Source organism: Chiloscyllium plagiosum, chromosome 26 (genome assembly GCF_004010195.1).
Source record: "Chiloscyllium plagiosum isolate BGI_BamShark_2017 chromosome 26, ASM401019v2, whole genome shotgun sequence".
Lineage (NCBI taxonomy): Eukaryota > Metazoa > Chordata > Chondrichthyes > Orectolobiformes > Hemiscylliidae > Chiloscyllium > Chiloscyllium plagiosum.
In genome coordinates, this window is record NC_057735.1 from 44,908,028 (window position 1) to 44,928,110 (window position 20,083).

At 44.9% G+C, this 20,083-nt stretch overlaps 1 protein-coding gene and 1 long non-coding RNA gene across 3 annotated transcripts in view; one reads left to right on the top strand and one right to left on the bottom strand.

Annotated features, from left to right (window-relative positions):
* Positions 1-4,305: 4,305 nt before the first annotated feature.
* LOC122563309 overlaps positions 4,306-20,083 on the bottom strand; it is a 65,350-nt gene continuing 49,572 nt past the window's right edge. The window contains exon 3 of the long non-coding RNA XR_006315557.1: positions 4,306-5,035. This is a non-coding gene — a long non-coding RNA (uncharacterized LOC122563309). The remainder of the gene's footprint in view (positions 5,036-20,083) is intronic.
* LOC122563308 (DENN domain-containing protein 2C-like) overlaps positions 19,688-20,083 on the top strand; it is a 120,497-nt gene continuing 120,101 nt past the window's right edge. Inside the window, exon 1 of one of the 2 annotated variants that reach the window (XM_043717023.1) lies at positions 19,688-19,920. The gene's annotated coding sequence lies outside the window, so the exon portion shown is untranslated. Of the gene's footprint in view, positions 19,921-19,977; positions 19,995-20,083 lie in introns of those variants that run through there. The other variant, XM_043717024.1, reaches the window with a different exon arrangement.

Sequence of the window (20,083 nt, forward strand, 5' to 3'; positions counted from 1 at the left end):
CCCTCTCCGGCCTATCACCCTCACCTTAACCTCCTTCCACCTATCGCATTCCCAATGCCCCTCCCCCAAGTCCCTCCTCCCTACCTTTTATCTTAGCCTGCTTGGCATACCCTTCTCATTCCTGAAGAAGGGCTTATGCCCGAAACGTCGATTCTCCTGCTCCTTGGATGCTGCCTGACCTGCTGCGCTTTTCCAGCAACACATTTTTAAGTTACAACACTGGCATCTACCCAGCAATGTGGAAGTTGTCCAGGTATGTCCTGCATGCAAAAAGAACTGAGTGTGGTGTCAAGGAGCCCGAGCAAAGTTAGAGTCAATGCATAGTGGAGGGACAACCTTCCATGACATTTCTCTGCAGGAGTTCCTCAGGATAGTACCCTTGGTCCAATCACCTTCTGTTGCTTCATCAATGACCTTATCTTCATCATAAAGTCCAAAATGGGGATGGTCACCGATGGTTGCACAATGTTCAGCAATGTTCGCGACCCCTCAGATACTGAAGCAGTCCATGTCCAAATACAATAAGACATTGACAATATCCAAGCTTGGTCTGAAACGGAGCAAGTAATATTTGCCACACAAGTGCCATGCAATGACTATCTCCAAGAGACAATCTAACCATTGGCCTCTCACATTCAATATCAAGGCATTACCTTCACTGAATCTCCAAGTATCATCAACCTAGAGGTTATCATTGATCAGAAACTTAACTGGACTAGCCACATTAATACTGCCCTGGGCAAAGCAGCCCATTTGATTAGAACTACATTCATAAACATTCAATCCCCCGACACCAACGCTCAATAGCAGCAATGTGTACTGTCTACCGGAAATTTAGCAAGGCTCCAAAGACAGCACTTTTCAAACTCATGACTACTTCCATCTAGAAGGACAAGGGCAGAAGATGTATTGGAACACCACCTCCTGCAATTTCCCTTCCAAACCACTTACCATCCTGACTCTGAAATAGGTCACCGTTTCTTCACTGTGATTGGGTCAAAATCCAGGAATTCCCTCCTTTAGGGCATTGTGGGTCAACCCACAGCAGGTGGACTGCAGCGGTTCAGGAAGGCAGCTCACTACCATCTTCTCAAGGGCAACTCGGGATGGGTAATAAGTAGTGGTTCAGTCAGTGACGACGACATCCTCTGAATGAATTAAAACAATATTTATCAGCTTAATCCAGGTTTTTTTTTGGGACTAGCTAGATAAGTGAGTGGCAAACCTCTGTGGATCTTAGTCTATTGGACTCTTACTTATTATAAAGATAGCTCCTGAGAAGATCCTTAAACTCCAGAGGCTAAGTTTCTGGTTCACATCATTCTATTTTGAACTGCCCAAAGCAAGTTTCACTGTCAATTCAAAATGGAGGAGATTTTGTTCGGTATAGAATACATAAATTGGGCCTAGATTCTCGGGAATGGAGAAAAATAAGAGATTATCTCATTGAAACAGACACCATTCTGAATGGCTTTGACAGTGTCAATACTGAGAGATTGTTCTCGTCGGGCTGGGGTTCTAAATACAGGGGGACACTCTCCGGGTATGATCTGATTTTTTTCCAACTGACTGGAGGAGTAATTTCTTGACTAAAAGGATTGTGAATCTTTACAATTCTCTTTCTCAGAGGTTGTGGACGTTCAATCGTTGAATATATTTGAGGTTGAGAGAGACAGATTCTGGTCTCTCAAGGGATTGAGGGATAAGAGAGTTGGCAGGAGATTGGATCTGCCATGGTCATGTTGAATGACAGAGCAGGTTTGACAGGCCGAATAGTCTATATCTGCTCCTATTTCTTGAGTCTTAGAAATGGATCAGATGTTCTAACTGCCAAGAGCTGGCCTCACTCCAGAACAGTAGGTGGAAGACTTGTTATTCAATATTGTAACCATCCTGCGAGTCTGTGTCCTGTTGAATGGGGTCAAGGTGTGGTGTATATGTGTTATGTGAGGGCTCCTCATTCAGAGCTTCAGTTAACTGCATGAGTAACTGACAGTGCCGATGTTTCAGCTGGGGTAGTGATAACAGTCTCATCTGTGGCCTCAGGTTTAAGGGAGAGGACAATTTAGACACTGCTCAGGTTTAAGGGAGAGGACAATTTCGACACTGCTTTGCTACACAGTGACCTTGCTGGGATGTCAGACTGCATTGCAGTCAGGTGGCATCAGAATAGAAACTGACAGTGATGCCCCTGCAGTTGAATAGCCTGCCGATGTTCAAGTCATCTCCTGACTCCCCAAAACCTGTCTACCATGGGCGGCACGGTGGCACAGTGGTTAGCACTGCTGCCTCGCAGCGCCAGAGATCCGGGTTCAATTCCCGCCTCATAGAAACTGACAGTGATGCCCCTGCAGTTGAATAGCCTGCCGATGTTCAAGTCGAGACATGACAAACATAATTCACGCAAGGATTGTACCTGAGTAGGGAGTCAACGCCCTCCCTCAGAGAGGAATGAGAGAAGAGCAGAGAATTACTTCATGGGATTTTGCTTCATGAGATGTGGATGTTATGGACAAGACCAGGGATTATTGCCAATCTCTTAATAACATTGAGGGCTCAATACTGAGCTTCCTTCACAATACAGGCTGCTGTGGGTCAAGCAGATATATCCACAGCAGCCTGTTAATAGAGGGAGTTCTGGGATTTTGACCCAATGACACTGAAGGAACAATGATATATTTCCAAGTGAGTGGCTTGAAGGGGAATTCACAAGTGGTGGTGTTCCCATGTACCTGCTGCCCTAGAGGCAACAGACCTTGCAGTCAGGGTGGGCACTGCACAAGGGCATCTTTGTGAGCTAGTACAATGCATCTTGTGTATAGCACACACTGCTGCCACTGTGCATTGGTTTTGAAAGTAGTGAGTTATAAGGTGGTGGTTGGGGTGTTAACAGAATGGGCTGTTGTGTGCTGTCAAGCTGCTTGAGCGTTGTTGGAGCCACAGTCATCCATCAAGTGGGCAGTATTCCATCTCATTCCTGACTTGTGTCTTAAAGTCATAGAGATGTATAGCACGGAAACAAATCTTTCAGTCCAACTCGTCCATGCTGACCAGATATCCTAAATTAATTTAGTCCCATTTGCCAGCACTTGGCCCATATCCCTCTAAACTTTCTATTTTATTTAAATTTCTATTTACATACCCATCCAGATGCTTTTTAAATGTTGCAATTTTACCAGCCTCCACCACTTCCTCTCGCAGCTCATTCCATACACACACCACTCTCTGCGTGAGAAATTTGCTTCTTTTATATCTTTCCCCTCTCTAAACCTATGTCCCTAGTTCTGGACTCACCCACCCCAGGAAGATACTTTGTCTATTTATCCTATCCATGCCCCTTATGATTTTATAAACCTCTGTAAGGTCACCCCTCAGCCTCCGACACTCCAGGGAAAACATCCCCAGCCTGTCCAGCCTCTCCCTATAGCTCAAATCCTCCAACCCTGGCAACATCCTTGTAAATCTTTTCTGAATTCTTTCAAGTTTCACAACATCCTTCCAATAGGAAGGAGACCAGAACTACATGCAATATTCCAACAGTGGCCTCATGGTCTTTGGGAATGGCGCCAACTGATCCTTTATCCCCTTCATTGTCAGGTCAGATGGCCTGAAGGTGCTGGGAATATGGTTTAGAGGAGCCAGGGCATATACAAAAACTTGGGACGTGTCTATCGCCAAGGTGAGGCAGAAACTGGGCCTGTGGGAGCACTGCTTGCTCTCCATCGCGGGTAAAAGCCCGGTCATCAGGTGTGAGGCATTCTCTCCGTCATTCTATGTGGTGAAGGTCTGGCCCATTCCCCGACCCTGTGCCTTCGCAGTCACCTGAACCATCTCCCACTTCATCTGGACTGTGTCTTCAGGGATACCGTGTACAAAGTTCTGGATAAGGGAGGCAGGAATATACCCAATACTGCTCTCAACCTGATGGCCACCTTTGAGTGCAGCTGCCTCAAGCTATGCATAGGCTCTCCATACGCAAACACCTAGTGTCATTACATATTGAGATCTTACCTGTCCCCAGTATGGCAAAGGATGGGACTGGCCTCGCTGTCGCGGAATGCTCCAACTAGTTGGACCGTTCCATATCACCTGTTTTTCGTTGAGAAATTTGCAAAGAAAAACACCCTCAACCACAAGTCCATCAGGAAGTTGTCAGCACGTAACGTCCTCAGGACGCTGTGGGGAAAAGGAGAGAGTGGATCCCTCAGCCGACTGTCAAAGTCATTTGGCAGAATGTCTCATCACCAGGACTTTCCAACAAGCACCTGGACATCACTTGGCTGGTGGTAAGAAGGGCACTGCCTGTCAGATCCTTCAAGTAAGCCCAGTCTGTCAGCACTACCGCACGCTGCCCTCGAAACAGCTGCAGTGGATAGAGATTGTCACACATCTCCTTTTGGAATGTGTCTTCACAAGGAGGAAGATGCAGTAGGTTTTGCTGAGGTTCACACTGAGTAGCTCTGTGATGCAGGACTCTGTGCTCAAGCGGCTGTTCCCTGGGACAGACATCACTGCACCTTGAGGACTATCAACTTGGTGAAAGATGCTCTTTGATCTGCCCGGAGCTTGTTCGTCTTCCAGAGTTGACCCCAACCAAGTGTAGCAGCCTGGCACATTCCAGGGTCCAGGACTATGTGCTGAGGGACGCACTAAAGCTTGAGGCAGTGGGGAAAGACCACCATCTGAGATCTTTCTGCTGAAAGTAAATTGTGGTCCTTTCAGTTATTGGAAACTCCTGATGCCTCAAATGCAGGTAAATACAGTCTGGTTCTAATAAGAAACGTCTTTGGTTTGTTCATTGAATTCAGTCAAACTCCACGTTTATTTGTTTCTTCAATATGCTGCTGTTCAAACTGAACTGCCTTAGTGACGACGTATGTATATCAAGGTATTTTTATGAATGAGAGCTCAGCTGTTCAGTCTCCAGTGGGTCTTCCTGCTGGTCCTGGGCTTGCTGATGTGGCTGGCCCTTCTTCATTTCTCTGTGACCAAAGCGATGATAGCCCTGTGTCCATTGGTCACTGTTCCAAAGGACCTGTGTGGGGAATATCAGAAACAAGCAGGTGCTCAGTAATGTGAGCAGTCAGCAACCACATCACTCAGTTGTGATGGTTTAGCATAGTCCCTGATACAGTGCGACGTGGAAAACTCCAATAAGGAGGGTCATGGAATGTCTCTATAGGGACCTTTTACAGAGGGACTTTATTCCAGTGTGGGCAGCACAAATGCTGGAGGGAGCTGTGAATGTGATTGAACTACTGAAACCCTGTTCACTCATCCACATACCCACCACATCACTGGAGAAAAGCAGAATGGTATCTTACAGCTTATTAGCAAACACTTACAATTCAAGGTGAGAGGAGCTCAGCTCCGTGTCTAAGTGCAGCCAGTGAGACCTTGGACTGCGTTTGTGAACTGCAAAACTGAGCAGGTCATCTCTGCTTCACTGAGATGGCTATTATTAATCTGTAACGGCCAATGACATGGTGAAGATTGCCCATGGTCAGGATTTTGTATCCCACACATTTGGACACTGGACGCATTTCACATGTTTTCACTTTTCACTGCGTGTATTATGTGATATCTTAAACCTGCACTGTGTAAAAACCTAATGAATGTATTTACCCCATGAAGAGTCACACATTGCTGACATGTAAAGCCTGTGTTCTCAGACAGGTATTTACAGCAGACCCTTTGGGTGTGTCACAGCCATTTCCCATTTCCATTGAATATTTGCAATGAGCATTGAAGACAACACACAGTGAGTAATCTAGGGCCCTTATACTCTCTCACAACTCTGAGTTTCCACACCTTCCCACCCAACTCTTTTATTTACATCTTCATCTTGCCCCCTGAACCTCTGCCCTACAGCTCACTCATGCCAACCGTCATGATGCACTGTCCTCCCCAGCAGAGTCAGGCTGGTGATGAGCGTTGCTGACCAACCCTACAGCAGTACCTCATCCTCTAAAGCTCTACTCTCCTCCCTCCTTATAGGCCGAGTTCCCTCTCTTCACAATTATTATCCCAGAGTGCTGCCTCCAAACTGCACAATGGACTTCCCCAATCCTCCACTACAGCAGTCGCCCCTGAGAACTCCCCCTGACTTTCTTGGAGCTGACTCTCAGCATTGATCTTGGCCCACCCCCACCTCAACCCCCTCCCCTGGCCAAGTCCTGAAGGACAGCTCCAATTGACGAATGACTGGACTCACCTTGGTGCAGCTCCCCTGACTTCCCACAGACTGTACTGGAGCTGCTGGACAGACCATGAGCCCCTTTCCTGGATTGGATTGAGAAAACAGCCAGACCCTGAACATCCTAAGCAGGTGACTCACTATGTCCAAGCCCTTTGATTGAGATCTAACTGAGGGAGGTGACATCCCTGCACTGATGATAGCATGATGAAGGATTACTTCCCTTAGACTTTGAAATGTGGGCATTAGATTGGTGCACATACTGTGTGTTAGCTGCTTGCACTGCTGACTCAGGCTGTCAGTGTGCCATTGATATGGCATGGTGCCATGCAGCAATATGTCCACGTCTTTCATTGATCTTTGCTGACAACCGTGACAAGCTGCCTGGCAAGCTGTAGAGCAAGTCAGATCCACATTGGGTCTTTCAGGTCTGCCTGAGAGAGCAGGGTACGAAACACAAGGCAGAGATGATTTAAGCATGCAGGTAGGTGCAAAGTGAGTGAGCACCAAGACAGCAAGATAAAAGCCCTGAGGTGCAGCATGTTCTGATGCAGGAGATGTGTTCCTGGTCCATTGTACAAAGCAGCCAGGCAACAGCATTGCAATGTGAGGTGTCAGTAAGATCCAAAGTGTGGCGTTGAAGTGGGGAGCTGCATTCCCTGTCAGTCTTAAAGGTGCCAGTGGTCATGTGGTAAGGCTAGTCTATGTCCAACACTAACCTTGGCCTCAGAGGTAATGTTGGAAGTTGCATGTGGAAATATGTGGAAGCTCATCAATCCTCTTTGTTACTTCTTCAAAAAACTCAATCAAGTTCGTGAGACATGATTTCCCACGCACAAAGCCATGCTGACTACCCCTAATCAGTCCTTGCCTTTCCAAACACATGTAAATCCAGTCCTCAGGACTGCCTCCAACAATTTGCCCACCACCAACGTCAAGCTCACCGATCTATAGTTCCCTGGCTTGTCCTTACCACCTTTCTTAAATAGTGGCACCATGTTAGCCAACCTCCAGTCTTCCGGCACCTCACCTGTGACTATCAATGATACAAATATCTCAGCAAGAGGTCCAGCAATCACTTCTCTAGCTTCCCATAGAGTTCTAAGTTCACTCGATCAGATCCTGGGGATTTATCCACCTTTTTATGTTTCAAGATATCCAGCACTTCCTCCTTTGTAATATGGACATTTTTTCAAAATGTCGCCATTCTATTTCCCTACATTCTACATCTTCCACGTTCTTCTCCTCAGTAAACACTGATGCAAAATACTTTTTTAGTATCTCCCCCATCCCCTGCAGCTCCACACAAAAGCCACCTTGCTGATCTTTGAGGGGCCCTATTCGCTCCCTAGTTACCCTTTTGTCCTTAATGTATTTATAAAAACCCTTTGGATTCTCCTTAACCATATTTGTCAAAGCTATCTCATGTCCCCTTTTTTCCCTCCTGATTTCCCTCTTAAGTATACTCCTGCTGCCTTTATACTCTTCTAAGGATTCACTTGATCTATCCTATCTATACCTGACATATACTTCCTTCTTTCTCTTAACCAAACCCTCAACTTCTTTAGTCATCCAGCATTCCCTATACCTACCAGCCTTTCCTTTCACCCTAACAGGAACATACTGTCTCTGGAATCTCATTATCTCATTTCTGAAGGCTTCCCATTTTCCAGCCATGCCTTTACCTGCGAACATCTAGCCCCAATCAGCTTTTGAAAGTTCTTGCCTAATACCATCAAAATTAGCCTTCCTCCAATTTAGGACTTCAACTTTTAGATCTGGTTGATCCTTTTCCATCACAATTTAAAACTAGTATAATTATGGTCGCTGGCCCCAAAGTGCTCCCCCACTGACACCTCAGTCACCTGCCCTGCCTTATTTCCCAAGAGTAGGTCAAGTTTGAGCGATGAACGTGATCTATTTGGACTTCAGTAAGGCATTCGACAAGGTTCCCCATGGGAGACTTGTTAGTAAGGTTAGATCTCACTGGATACAGGGAGAACTGGCCATTTGGATACAGAACCGGCTCGAAGGTACAAGACAGAGGTTGGTAGTGGAGGGTTGTTTTTCAGACTGGAGGCCTGTGACCAGTGGTGTGCCACAAGGATCGGTGCTGGGTCCACTACTTTTCGTCATTTATATAAATGATTTGGATATGAACATAGGAGGTGAAATTAGTAAGTTTGTATGTGACACCAAAATTGGAGGTGTAGTGGACAGCGAAGAAGGTCACCTCAGATTACAGCGGGATCTTGATCAGATGTGCCAATGGGCTGAGGAGTGGCAGATGGAGTTAAATTTAGGTAAATGCGAGGTGCTGCATTTTCGGAAAGCAAATCAGAGCAGGACTTATACACTTAATGGTAAGGTCCTAGGGAGTGTTGCTGAACAAAGAGACCTTGGGGTGCAGGTTCATAGCTCCTTCAAAGTAGAGTCACAGGTACATAGATAGTGAAGAAGGTGTTTGGTATGCTTTCCTTTCTGGGTCAAAGTATTGCGTATAAGAGTTGAGAGGTCATGTTGCAGCTGTACAGAACATTGGTTAGGCCACTGTTGGAATATTGTGTGCAATTCCGTCTTCTTCCTATCAGAAGGATATTCTGAAATTTGAAAGGGTTCAGAATAGATTTACAAGGGTGTTGCCAGGGTTAGAGGATTTGAGCTATAGGGAGAGTCTGAAAAGGCTAGGGCTGTTTTCCCTGGAGTGTCGAAGGCTGGGGGGTGACCTTACAGTGTTTTATAAAATCATGAGGGGCATGGATTGGATAAATAGACAAAGTTATTTCCCTGAAGTGGTGGTGTCCAGAACTAGAGGGCATAGGTTTAGGGTGAAAGGAAAAAGATATAAAAGGGACCTAAGGGGCAACTCTCAGTGGACAACTCCAGCGCACATAAAAGGCCAGACAGAACCATGGTGGGATCAGAGTCCATGCGAATCACATAACTAGGGCTGTAGACAAGCTTTTAAATTAATGGAGGTGCGGTGGAATGAGAAAACTGGAATTAAACGAGGAGGTAAGAGTGCTGAACTCAGGAGGGGTTGTTAAAATCTCCAGCACAGACACAAATAGGACACAGTGTATGTTGAGTGTTAGCAATTAAACGCCAAGCACACGGGACAAATGAATGACAATGAGAAGAGGGACGGTTAATACAGGACTGAAGGTGTTATATCTAAATGCACGCAGTATAAGAAATAAGTAAATGAGCTTGTGGTACAGGTTAAAATTGGCAGGTATGACGACGTGGTGGGCATCACAGAGATGTAGCTTTAAGGGGACCAGGATTGGGAGCTGAATATTCAGGGATATCCATCCTATTGAAAAGAAAGGCAGGTGGGCAGAGGGGGTGAGGTTGCCCTATTAGTAAGAAATGAAATTAAATCAATAGTAAGAAACAAACTAGGGTCAAATGGTGTAGAATCTGTGTGGGCAGAATTGAGGAACCATAAAGGTGAAAAACCCATAGTTGGAATTATTACAGGACTCCAAACAGTAGTCAGGAGCTGGGGCACAAGATACATCAGGAAACAGAAAAGGTGTGTAGGAAAGGCAAAGTTACAGTGATCATGGGGGATTTCAGTATGCAGGTGGACTGGGAAAATCAGGTTGATAGTGGATTGCAAGAAAAGGAATTTGTAGAATGTTTGGAAGATGGCTTTTTGGAGCAGCTTGTGGTGGAGCCCACTAGGAAACAGGCAATACTGGTTTTAATGTGGTGTAATGAGGCAGACTTGGTCAGGGAGCTTAAGGTGAAGGAACCCTGAGGAGGCAGTGATCATAACATGATCAAATTTACTCTGCAATTTGAGAGAGAAAAGATAGAATCAGAGGTAACAGCTATATAAAAAAAGATAGAACAGGAGAAAAAATTAGCACAGAATATAAATATATAAAACAAAAAAGTGTGGTTAAAGTAAACATTGGCCCTTTAGAGGATGAGAAGGGGCATTTAGCTATGGGATAGGAGGAAATGGCCGAGGCATTGAACAGGTATGTTGTGTCGGTTTTCACAGTGGAGGACACTAATAACATGCCAGTAATTGACAAAGAGACAAAGGTAGGTGAGGACCTGGAAACAATCATTATCACGGAAAAGTTAATAATGGGCAAGCTAATGGAGCTAAGGATAGACACGTCTCCTGACCCTAATGGAATCCAGAGTACTAAAAGAGATGGTGGGAGAAGTAGTAGGTTGCACTGGCGTCAATTTTCCAAAATTCGCTGTACTCTGGGGCAGTTACAGCAGATTGGAAAACAGCAAATGCGATGCCACTGTTTAAAAAAGGAAATGGACAAAAGATGGGAAATTATAGACCAGTTAGCTTAACCTTTGTAGTCTCTTATCAGGGAAGAAATCAGGGATGCTTGAGTCTCTTATCAGGGAAGAAATAGCAGGGCATATCGAAAGAAATTGTTCTGTTGGGCAGATCGTGCTTAACTAATCTTTTGGAATTCTGTGAAAACATTACGAACAAGGTGGACAATGGGGGCAATGTAGATGTGGTGTACCTAGATTTCCAAAAGGCCTTTGACAAGGTGCCACACAAGAGGCTGTTGCATAAGATAAAGATGCATGGCGTTAGGGATAGAGTATTAGCATGGGCAGAGGATTGGTTGACTAACAGGAAGCAAAGAGTGGGGATAAATGAGTGCTATTCTGGTTGGCAATCAGTGACTAGTGGTGTGCCTCAGGGATCGGTGTTGAGATCGCAATTATTCACAATTTATATCCATGATTTGGAGTTGGGGACCACGTGTACGGTGTCAAAGTTTGCAGACGACACTAAGATGAGTGGCAGAGCAAAGTGTGCAGAGGACTGTGAAACTTTGCCCAGGAACATAGATAAATTTAGTGAGAGGGCAAAGGTCTGGCAGATGGAATACAATGTTCGTAAATATGAAATCATCCATTTTGGTAGGAGTAACAGTAAAAAGGATTATTACTTGAATGGTTAAAAAGTTGCAGTATGCTGCTATGCAGAGGGACCTGGGTGTCCTTGTACATGAATCGCAGAAGGTTGGTCTGCAGGTACAACAAGTAATTAGAAAGGCACATGGAATTTTGTCTTTCATTGCTAGAGGAATTGAGATTAAAAGCAGGGAGGTTATGTTATAGCTGTACAAGGTGCTGGGGAGGCCACACCTGGACAACTGCGTACAGTTTTGGTCTCCTTACTTGAGAAAGGAAGTACTGGTAGTGGCGGGGGTGCAGAGGAGATTTACTAGATTGATTCCGGAGTTTAGGGGGTTGTCTTATGAGGAGAGACTGAGTAGACGGGGATTATATTCACTGGAATTCAGAAGAATGAGGTGGGATCTTATAGAAACATATAAAATTCTGAAGGGAATAGATAAGATAAAGTAGACGGGATGTTTCTGCTGACAGGTGAAACTAGGACAAGAGCACATAGTGTCAAGATTAGAGGGAGCAGATTTAGGACTGAATTGAGAAGGAACGTCTTCACCCAGGGGATTGTTAATCTATGGAATTCCTTGCTCAGGGCAGTAGTTGACAATACTTCAGTAAACACTTTTAAAGCTAAGATAGATTTTAAAAAATAATGGAATTAAGGGATAGAGAGAGAGAGGGACTGTGAGTGGAGCTGAGGCCACAAAAAGATCAGCCATGATCTTACTGAATGGCGGAGCAGGCTCGAAGGGCCAGGCGGCCTAGTTCTTACGTTCTTATGTTATTATTCAAGCTGAGTAAAAGGCAATTACAGAGGCATGAGGGAGGAGCTGGGTAGAATTGCCTGGGAGAGGAGCCTAGCAGGAAAGACAGTGGAACAATGACAGTAGTTTCTGGGAGTAATTCAGGAGACACAGCAGAGATTCATCCTGAGGAAAAGGAAGCTTGGTACAGGGAGGATCAGGCAGCCAAGGCTGACCAGGGAAGTCAGGGACAGCATAAAGGCAAAAGAGAAAGCATATAATGTGGCTAAGGGCAGTTGGAAAACAGAGAATTGGGAAGCTTACAAAGATCAACAGAGGGCAACACAAAAATAAATAAGGATGGAGAAGAGTAAGTACAAGGGTAAGCTAGCTAGTAATATTAAGAAAGATTGTAAGAGTTTATTTACGTATATAAAGGGTAAAAGAGAGACAAAACATTGGGTTGCTGGAAAATGACGCAGGAGAGATAGTAGTGGGGAAAAAAGAAATGGCTAAGGAACTGAATAATTACTTTGTGACAGTTTGCAAAGTGGAAGACATGAGTAATTTCCCAAAAATTCAAAAGAGTGAGGGCAGAGCTGAGTATAGTGGCAAGCATCAAGGAGAAGGTGCTAGAAAAACTGAATGGCCTGAAGGTGGATAAATAAACTGGGCCAGATGGACTACACACCAGAGTTCGAAGGGAGACAGCTGAAGAGATAATGGAGGTTGTTCACATCCATCAACACCAACCTGGCCAAAGAAACACTGACTACACTATTAGAAGAACCAAAGACACATACACCAAACACCACCAACTTCATCAGCAAGGACAATGTCATCAAACTAGTGGACCTTTGTCTTACCACCGACTTCACCTGCAACAACAAAACCTACAGACAAAACAACAGAACACCCATGGGATCTCCGATGTCAGGATTCTTAGCAGAGGCACTACTGCAGAGACTCGAACAATCAACCTGCCAACCATCCAACACAAATTTTGGGTCCACTACTTGGATGACACCTTTGTCATCACTAAATGAAACAAATTAGAGGAAACCTTCAAGACCATCAATACTACCCTCACCGGCATAAAATTCACTAAAAAGAAGGAAAACAACAATAAACTGCCATTCCTACATGTCACATTAGAGCAAACAGTGCATGGGGAACTTCAAACCAGCGTCTACAGGAAAACAATACATACAAACCAAATATTGAACTACAGAAGCAATCATCCCAACAACCACAAACAAAGCTGCATTAGAACATCATTTCAACCAGCCACCACACACTGCACCACAGAGGAACTACGAACAGCAGAGGAAAATCACCTATACAGTGTATTCAGAAAGAATGAACACAGTCCACAGATTTCTCAGCAATAAACCCAAACAAGCAGACAAAACACGTCCAGAGACCACAGCCACTCTCGCCACATCGAAGACATCTTGGAAATGACTGTCAGACTACTCAGATCTCTTGGCATCATGGTAGCCCACAAACCCACCAATACACTAAAACAGCAGCTAATGAACTTGAAAGACCCTGAACAGATAACAAGCAAAACTAATGTCATTTACAAAATATCTTGCAAGGACTGTAACAAACACTCCACTGGACAAACAGGCAGAAAACAGAAAGACATGACCATCTCCTAGCATACAGACGAGGAAGGACATCACTTCGACTGGGATAACACATCCATCCTAGGACAAGCCAAACAGAGACACGCACGAGAATTCCTAGAAGCATGGCATTCCAACCGGAACTCTATCAACAAACACATTGAGTTGGATCCCATTTACCACCCCAGGAAATAACAGGAAATGACATCACCACAGGAAATGACATCACCAACCCAAGGAAACCCAAACACATAAATAGAAAGTAGGCTATATCACCAGTGCTTCATCTGGAGGTTCACTGAAAATGTTCCCTAGTATGGTGAAGGAATGTCTGAAAAGAAATTAATCTTCCAGCTCAGCGAACAAACCTACATCCAGATAGTGGAGGTGTTCATGGTAATCTTTCAAGAATCACTAGAATCAGGGAGGGTCCCAGAGGACTGGAAAATCACTACAATGACACTCCTGTTTAAACAAGGAGTAAAGCAGAAGATGGAAAATTATAGACTGATTAGCCTAACCTTGGTCGTGGGTGAGATCTTGGAATCCATCTTTAAGGATGAGATTTCTGAATACTTGAAAGTGCATGGCAAAATAGGGTAAAGTCAGCATGGTTTCATCAAGGGAAGGTCATGCCTGACAAATCTTCTAGAATTATTTGAGGAAGTAATGAACAGGTTAGACCAAGGAGAGCCAATGGATGTTATCTACCTTCAAGAAGGCCTTTGACAAGGTGCAACACAGGAGGTTACTGAGTAAGATAGGGCCCTTGTATTAGAGGCAAGGTGATAGCATGGATAGAAGCTTGGCTGTCTGGCAGGAAGCAGAGAGTGGGGATAAAAGGGTCTTCTCAGGATGGCAGCTGGTGACAAGTGGTTTTCCATAAGGCTGAGTGTTGGGACCACAACTTTTCACTTTATACATTAATGATCTAGATGAAGGAACTGAGGGCATTCTGGCTAAGTTTGCAGATGATACAAAGATAGTTAGAGGGACAGGTAGCATTGAGGAGGTGGGGAGGCTTTGAACAGGTTAGGAGAGTGGGCAAAGAATTGGTAGATGGAGTTCATGGGAAAGAGTGAGGTCATGCACTTTGGTAGGAAGAATAGAGGCATGGACTATTTTCTAAATGGGGAGGAAACTCAGAAGTCTGAAGTGCGAAGAAATTTGGGAGTTCTAGTCCAGGATTCCCTCAAGGTAAACTTGTGGGTTGAGTCAATAGTTAGGAAGGCAAATGCAATAATGGCATTTATTTTAAGAGGACTTGAATATAAAAGCAAGGATGTACTTCTGAGGCTCTGTAAGGCTCTGGTCAGACCACATTTGGAGTATTGTGCACAGTTTTGGGCCCCGTATCTCAGGAGGAATGTATTGGCCCTGAAGAGTATTCAAAGTAGGTTCACGAGAATGGTCCCAGGAATGAACAGCTTAACAAATGAGGAACATTTGAGATCTCTGGGTCTATACTCAATGGAGTTTAGAAGGATCAGGATCAGGATTGGGGGCGGGGGCAGGGGCAGATGTGGTGGGGAGGGAACTAATTGAAACTTACAGAACACTGAGCGGTCTGGACAGAGTAGATGTTGGGAAGCTGTTTCCATTGTTAGGAGAGATTGGGACCCGAGGGCACAGCTTTAGAATAAAGGGAAGATCTTTTAGAACAGAAATAAGGAGAAACTTCATCAGCCAGACAGTGGTGAATCTATGGAATTCATTGCCACGGGGCACTGTGGAAGCCAGGTCGTTGAGTATATTTAAGATGGAGATAGATAGGTTCTTGATTATAAAGTGGATCAATGGTTACAGGGAGAAAGTGGGAGAAGGGGGTTGAGAAACTTATCAGCCATGATTGAATGGCAAAGCAGACTCGATGGGCTGAATGGCCTAACTTCTGTTCCTATGGGAGAGTGTTGGAGGTGGGTGAAGGAATCTGTTGGATGGGGAGAGGACTGTAGTCCAATGAAATGGGCAAAATCATGTCATCCCCGAAACTCATTAAAGTGGGGGGAGGCAGAGGAATAAAACTAAGACCTTCACTGTGGGTTGCCATCCAGCCCTATCAGAACGTGCAGTGGAAATGGAAGCTGGCTGTGAGAGGGAATGGTACAAGCAGTCACTGTCCATGGTGTATATGCTGAGATGTTGGGGGTGGCTAACCATTGCTGGAGACCTAGAGGAAGAAGCAGCAAGCTGGGGGCATCAGATATCGTCTCTGGCATTCATGTCTGCCTTCTCTCTGATACCTGGGAGAATGGGAAACTGCAGGTAAAGGGGGTGAGATTTGGTCCCAATGAGATGCAAATACACCTAAATAGGCCTTTCAATTCTCTGCAGTGAGATTCCCGTCCTGCCGTTAAATCATTGGGTGGAAAATCAGACTTTTTTTTTCTTCTTGAAGTCAAGAATCTCATTTTGCCACATTTCCCAACTTGGTATTGTCCACATCAGTTAGGAGCTGGGAAAATGCAGCCCCATTTTTTTGTATTATAGTGCGGGCAATTTATCTAAGTGCATGAGTTATTTAAATCTTAAGTTCAACTGCACATGAGCTGCAATTTAAAAGAACGAATTGTGAATAGCCTACATGAACTAACAAAGTTACTCTGCCATCTGGAACCTTGGAGAGAACATCATTTAAACAGGGACTATCAGGGTGGTCAATAGTGATTGGACTATGGCAATGTATTGTATGTCAAGGAGAGATTCTGTGCCACAGTGGCACAGTGGTTAGCACTGCTGCCTCACAGCGCCAGAGACCCGGGTTCAATTCTCACCTCAGGCGACTGTCTGTGTGGAGTTTGCACGTTTTCCCCGTGTCTGCGTGGGTTTCCTCCGGGTGCTCCGGTTTCCTCCCACAGTCCAAAGATGTGCAGGTCAGGTGAATTGGCCATGCTAAATTGTCCGTAATGTTAGGTAAGGGGCAAATGTAAGGATTCGGCGGGTCGGTGTGGACTTGTTGGGCCAAAGGGCCTGTTTCCACACTGTAAAGTAATCTAATAATCTGCATCGCTTCAATTCTCCAGTGACTGCCTGTCATTGACTCACACCTGGCACACAAATTACTTACAAACAAAAATAGAGAGTGCTGGAAGAACTCAGCAGGTCTAGCAGCAGCTGTGGAAATAAATTAGCTTAATGTTTCGAGTGAAGTGATCCTTCCTCAGGACAAAACGTACCTCTCATTTATCAGCCCAAACCCTGGCGGCTCTTGTAATGCAGTGGTAATGTCTCTACTTCTGAACCAGGTGGCCCATGTTCAAGCTCCACTCGCACCAGGAGTGTGTAATAACACCAGCCCAAACCTGAATGTTGTCCAAGCTTTCCTGCATTTGTGTATGGATGGTTTCAGTAACAGGAGAATTGGGTTTAGCAGAATTGGCACAAGATGTCACAATTGAATGCCATGACATGGAAGTGCCAGTGTTGGACTACAGTGGACAAAGTCAGAGATCACCCGATACCAGGTTATAGTCCAACAGGTTTATTTGAAATCACAAGCTTTCAGAGTGCTGTTCTTTCATCAGGTGAAATAAGTTTTGTTCATTTAAAGACATTTCACTGACACTCACAATGATAGTGGATCTACTATTAAGCAGGTGTTAACAAAACACCTTATGAAATCAGAAAACAATCGTATCTGACAAATTGTGAGGGTTTTTGAAGCTGTACCTAACAAAGTGGATACAAGCAAACTAGTGAAGTCATCTAACTCTCCTGTTCCTCGGATGCTATGCCTGACCTGCTGTGCTTTTCCAACACCACACTCTTGACTATGTCGCCTCCTGTTCCTTGTCAATCAAATCTTCAAATACCGTCTGATTCTGCATGGGGATTGTAGTTGCTTTTCCTTCTCCTCCAGGGAAAGTCATAATTTACATTTACAGAGCTCCTCTTCATGCTGTTCCAAGCTGCATTACTGAATAAACTACTCTTTGATGTAAAGTCACCCTTACAATGTAGGAGACAGGGCTGCTACTTTACACACAGATTGCTCAAGTAAACAGCAATTAGTTTATGACCACACAATCTGCTTTAGTAATACCGGCTGGGGGGTAAACTATTGACCAGATCAACATTCCACTTTTCTTCAAAATATTGCTCGAAGATTGTTTATGTCGAGCTGAAAGGGCAGGTGAAATCTTAGCTTAATATTTCATGTGAACCTCCAACAGTGCAGTATGCTATCAGTACTGCTTTACAGGGGCAAGTATGAATTTTGTGAGCAACTTTCTGGAGTGGCATTTGAACCATGACTCTCTCCCTCAGGAGGAGAAAGTGAGGGCTGCAGATGCTGGAGATCAGAGCTGAAAATGTGTTGCTGGAAAAGCGCAGCAGGTCAGGCAGCATCCAAGGAACAGGAGAATCGACGTTTCGGGCATAAGCCTGAAGAAGGGCTTATGCCCGAAACGTCGATTCTCCTGTTCCTTGGATGCTGCATGACCCGCTGCGCTTTTCCAGCAACACATTTTCAGCTCCTTCTCAGCTTCACTGGGCAGGATCAGATTTTGCAGTGTAGATGACATGGTTTGGAGACTTAGCTATATCAGCACAAGAACATAAGATGTAAGAACAGGAATAGACCAACTAACCCATCAAACCTCCTCTACCATTGATAAAGATCATTGCAAATCTAACTATGATGTTAACATTTGTTCCCCCCTCCCATAACTCTTGATTCTACATCCATCTACCTAACTCAGCCTTGAATATATTCAACGACCCAGCTTTCACTGCCCTCTGCGAAAGAGAATCCAATGATCCTCTGAGAGAAATTCCTCCTCATGTCTACCTTAAACATACATTGCATAGCCATGAGTAAGGAGTAAGTTCAAATTTCTCCTTCTCCCCTCTGCCTCTAACCGAGTCCCATTGCAGCACCAAGTGATTCTAGCCTCTGTGCAATGAAGATGAGACAAGATTGGAGAGGTGCTGGAAAAGCACAGCAGGTCAGGCAGCATCCGAGGAGCAGGAAAATCCTTCAGAAGCAGGAGCCCTTCAGATAAGACCTCTAACAAGGGTCACTGCTGCCAGGTAGATGAACAGGAACACCTATTGTGCAAACAGCATTAACCTCAGCAGAAAGCAATGAGATATCTTGTCACACAGCTAGGGAGAGGCAGGGTTAAAAATCACACAACACCAGGTTATAGTCAACACAAGCTTTTGGAACGCTGCTCCTTCATCTACTTCACAATCACCTGATGAAGAAGCAGCGCTCAGAAAGCTAGTGCTTCCAATTAAACCTGTTGAACTATAACATGATGCTGTCTGATTTTTAACTTTGTACACTCCAGTCCAACTCTGGCGTTTCCAAATCAGGGAGAGGCAATATCTTTTCAATGCAAAAGCCACCAGATGGCAGACTTTGCCTTAATCGTGAATGAAATAAAAGCTAAGAAATAAAATTTTAAAAAGCAACAATCTGTCCCAAAGACTGGCCAGTTGCTAACTTACATATAGCAGGAATGGCTGTTATCTTTAACTCTCTTTCCAAACTGAACGGGAACGGCTGCAAGTGACTGAACACTGCCTCCAGCATGCCTGACTTTAACAGCAGTCAGACTTTGTATCTGAGGATACAATTGCAGCGGTATAATACAGGATTTCGCCCGCCCTCTTGGGTGTAGGTGCGAGCAGAGAATGAACTTGGAAGCTCTCCCTCAGGGTCCCGTCCAATATTTATCTCTCGGCCAACGTTAAGCAATATGTTCTGAAGAAGGCTCACTGAAGGCGAAAGATGAACTCTGCCTTCTCTGCACAGACCTGACCTGACGAGTTTCTCCAGCAATTCCTGTTTTTGATGCCTGGATTGCCTGGTTGATATTGCAATTGGGAGCTGAGCACAAATTGACTGCTATGTTTCCTACAATCACAAGTACACTTGGACACAGAAACTCCTGGCTGTCCTGAGTTTGTAAACAAGGTGGAGGAACGCAAGTTTTTTTTTAAATCATGGAGCGCGTAAGAGGCCATTCTGGTCGCATGCCCGTACTAGCTTTTTAGTTCCATTGCTGTGTTCCCATACAGTTCTCTGATCAATTTGTATCTTTTAGAAGTTACAATGTAAGCAGTTTTCTTTCGACCCGTGTAGGGCTGAGCAAAGGAATGAGAGAGGCTGTGAATGATTGAGCAGGGATTATTAAGCAAGTGAGGCGTTCTGCTGCCTCTGTCTGTGTGTGTGTGTGTGAGAGAGAGAGTCACTGGTGCTCATTGATATGCAGACACACCACTTCCGCTTAAACGCCATCCAGCAAGGATCTGAACTCACTCAGCAAACACACACGGTGAAAGTGGAGCAAGCTGTAAGCGGACAGCCTGAGGTTTCTCCCTGCAGCCGGGGGTCTCGCTGACTGAAATGTGAACAAGGTTTACGGGCGGGAGGAGTCCCTGAAATTCACCAGGCGCCAGCATGGAAATGGACAACAGCTGGGAAGGGCTGGTAAGAGAGGCGTTTCACATCTCAACTTTCTCCTTGCAAAACAGAACAGTTTTCAACTGACTCTGCCTCTGGAAGTAGGTATTTGGGTTTGATGGATGTTGATCTCCCAGAGAGAGTGTGATGATGATCGCCTCTTGACTCTCATTAACCTATCCCTGTGTGG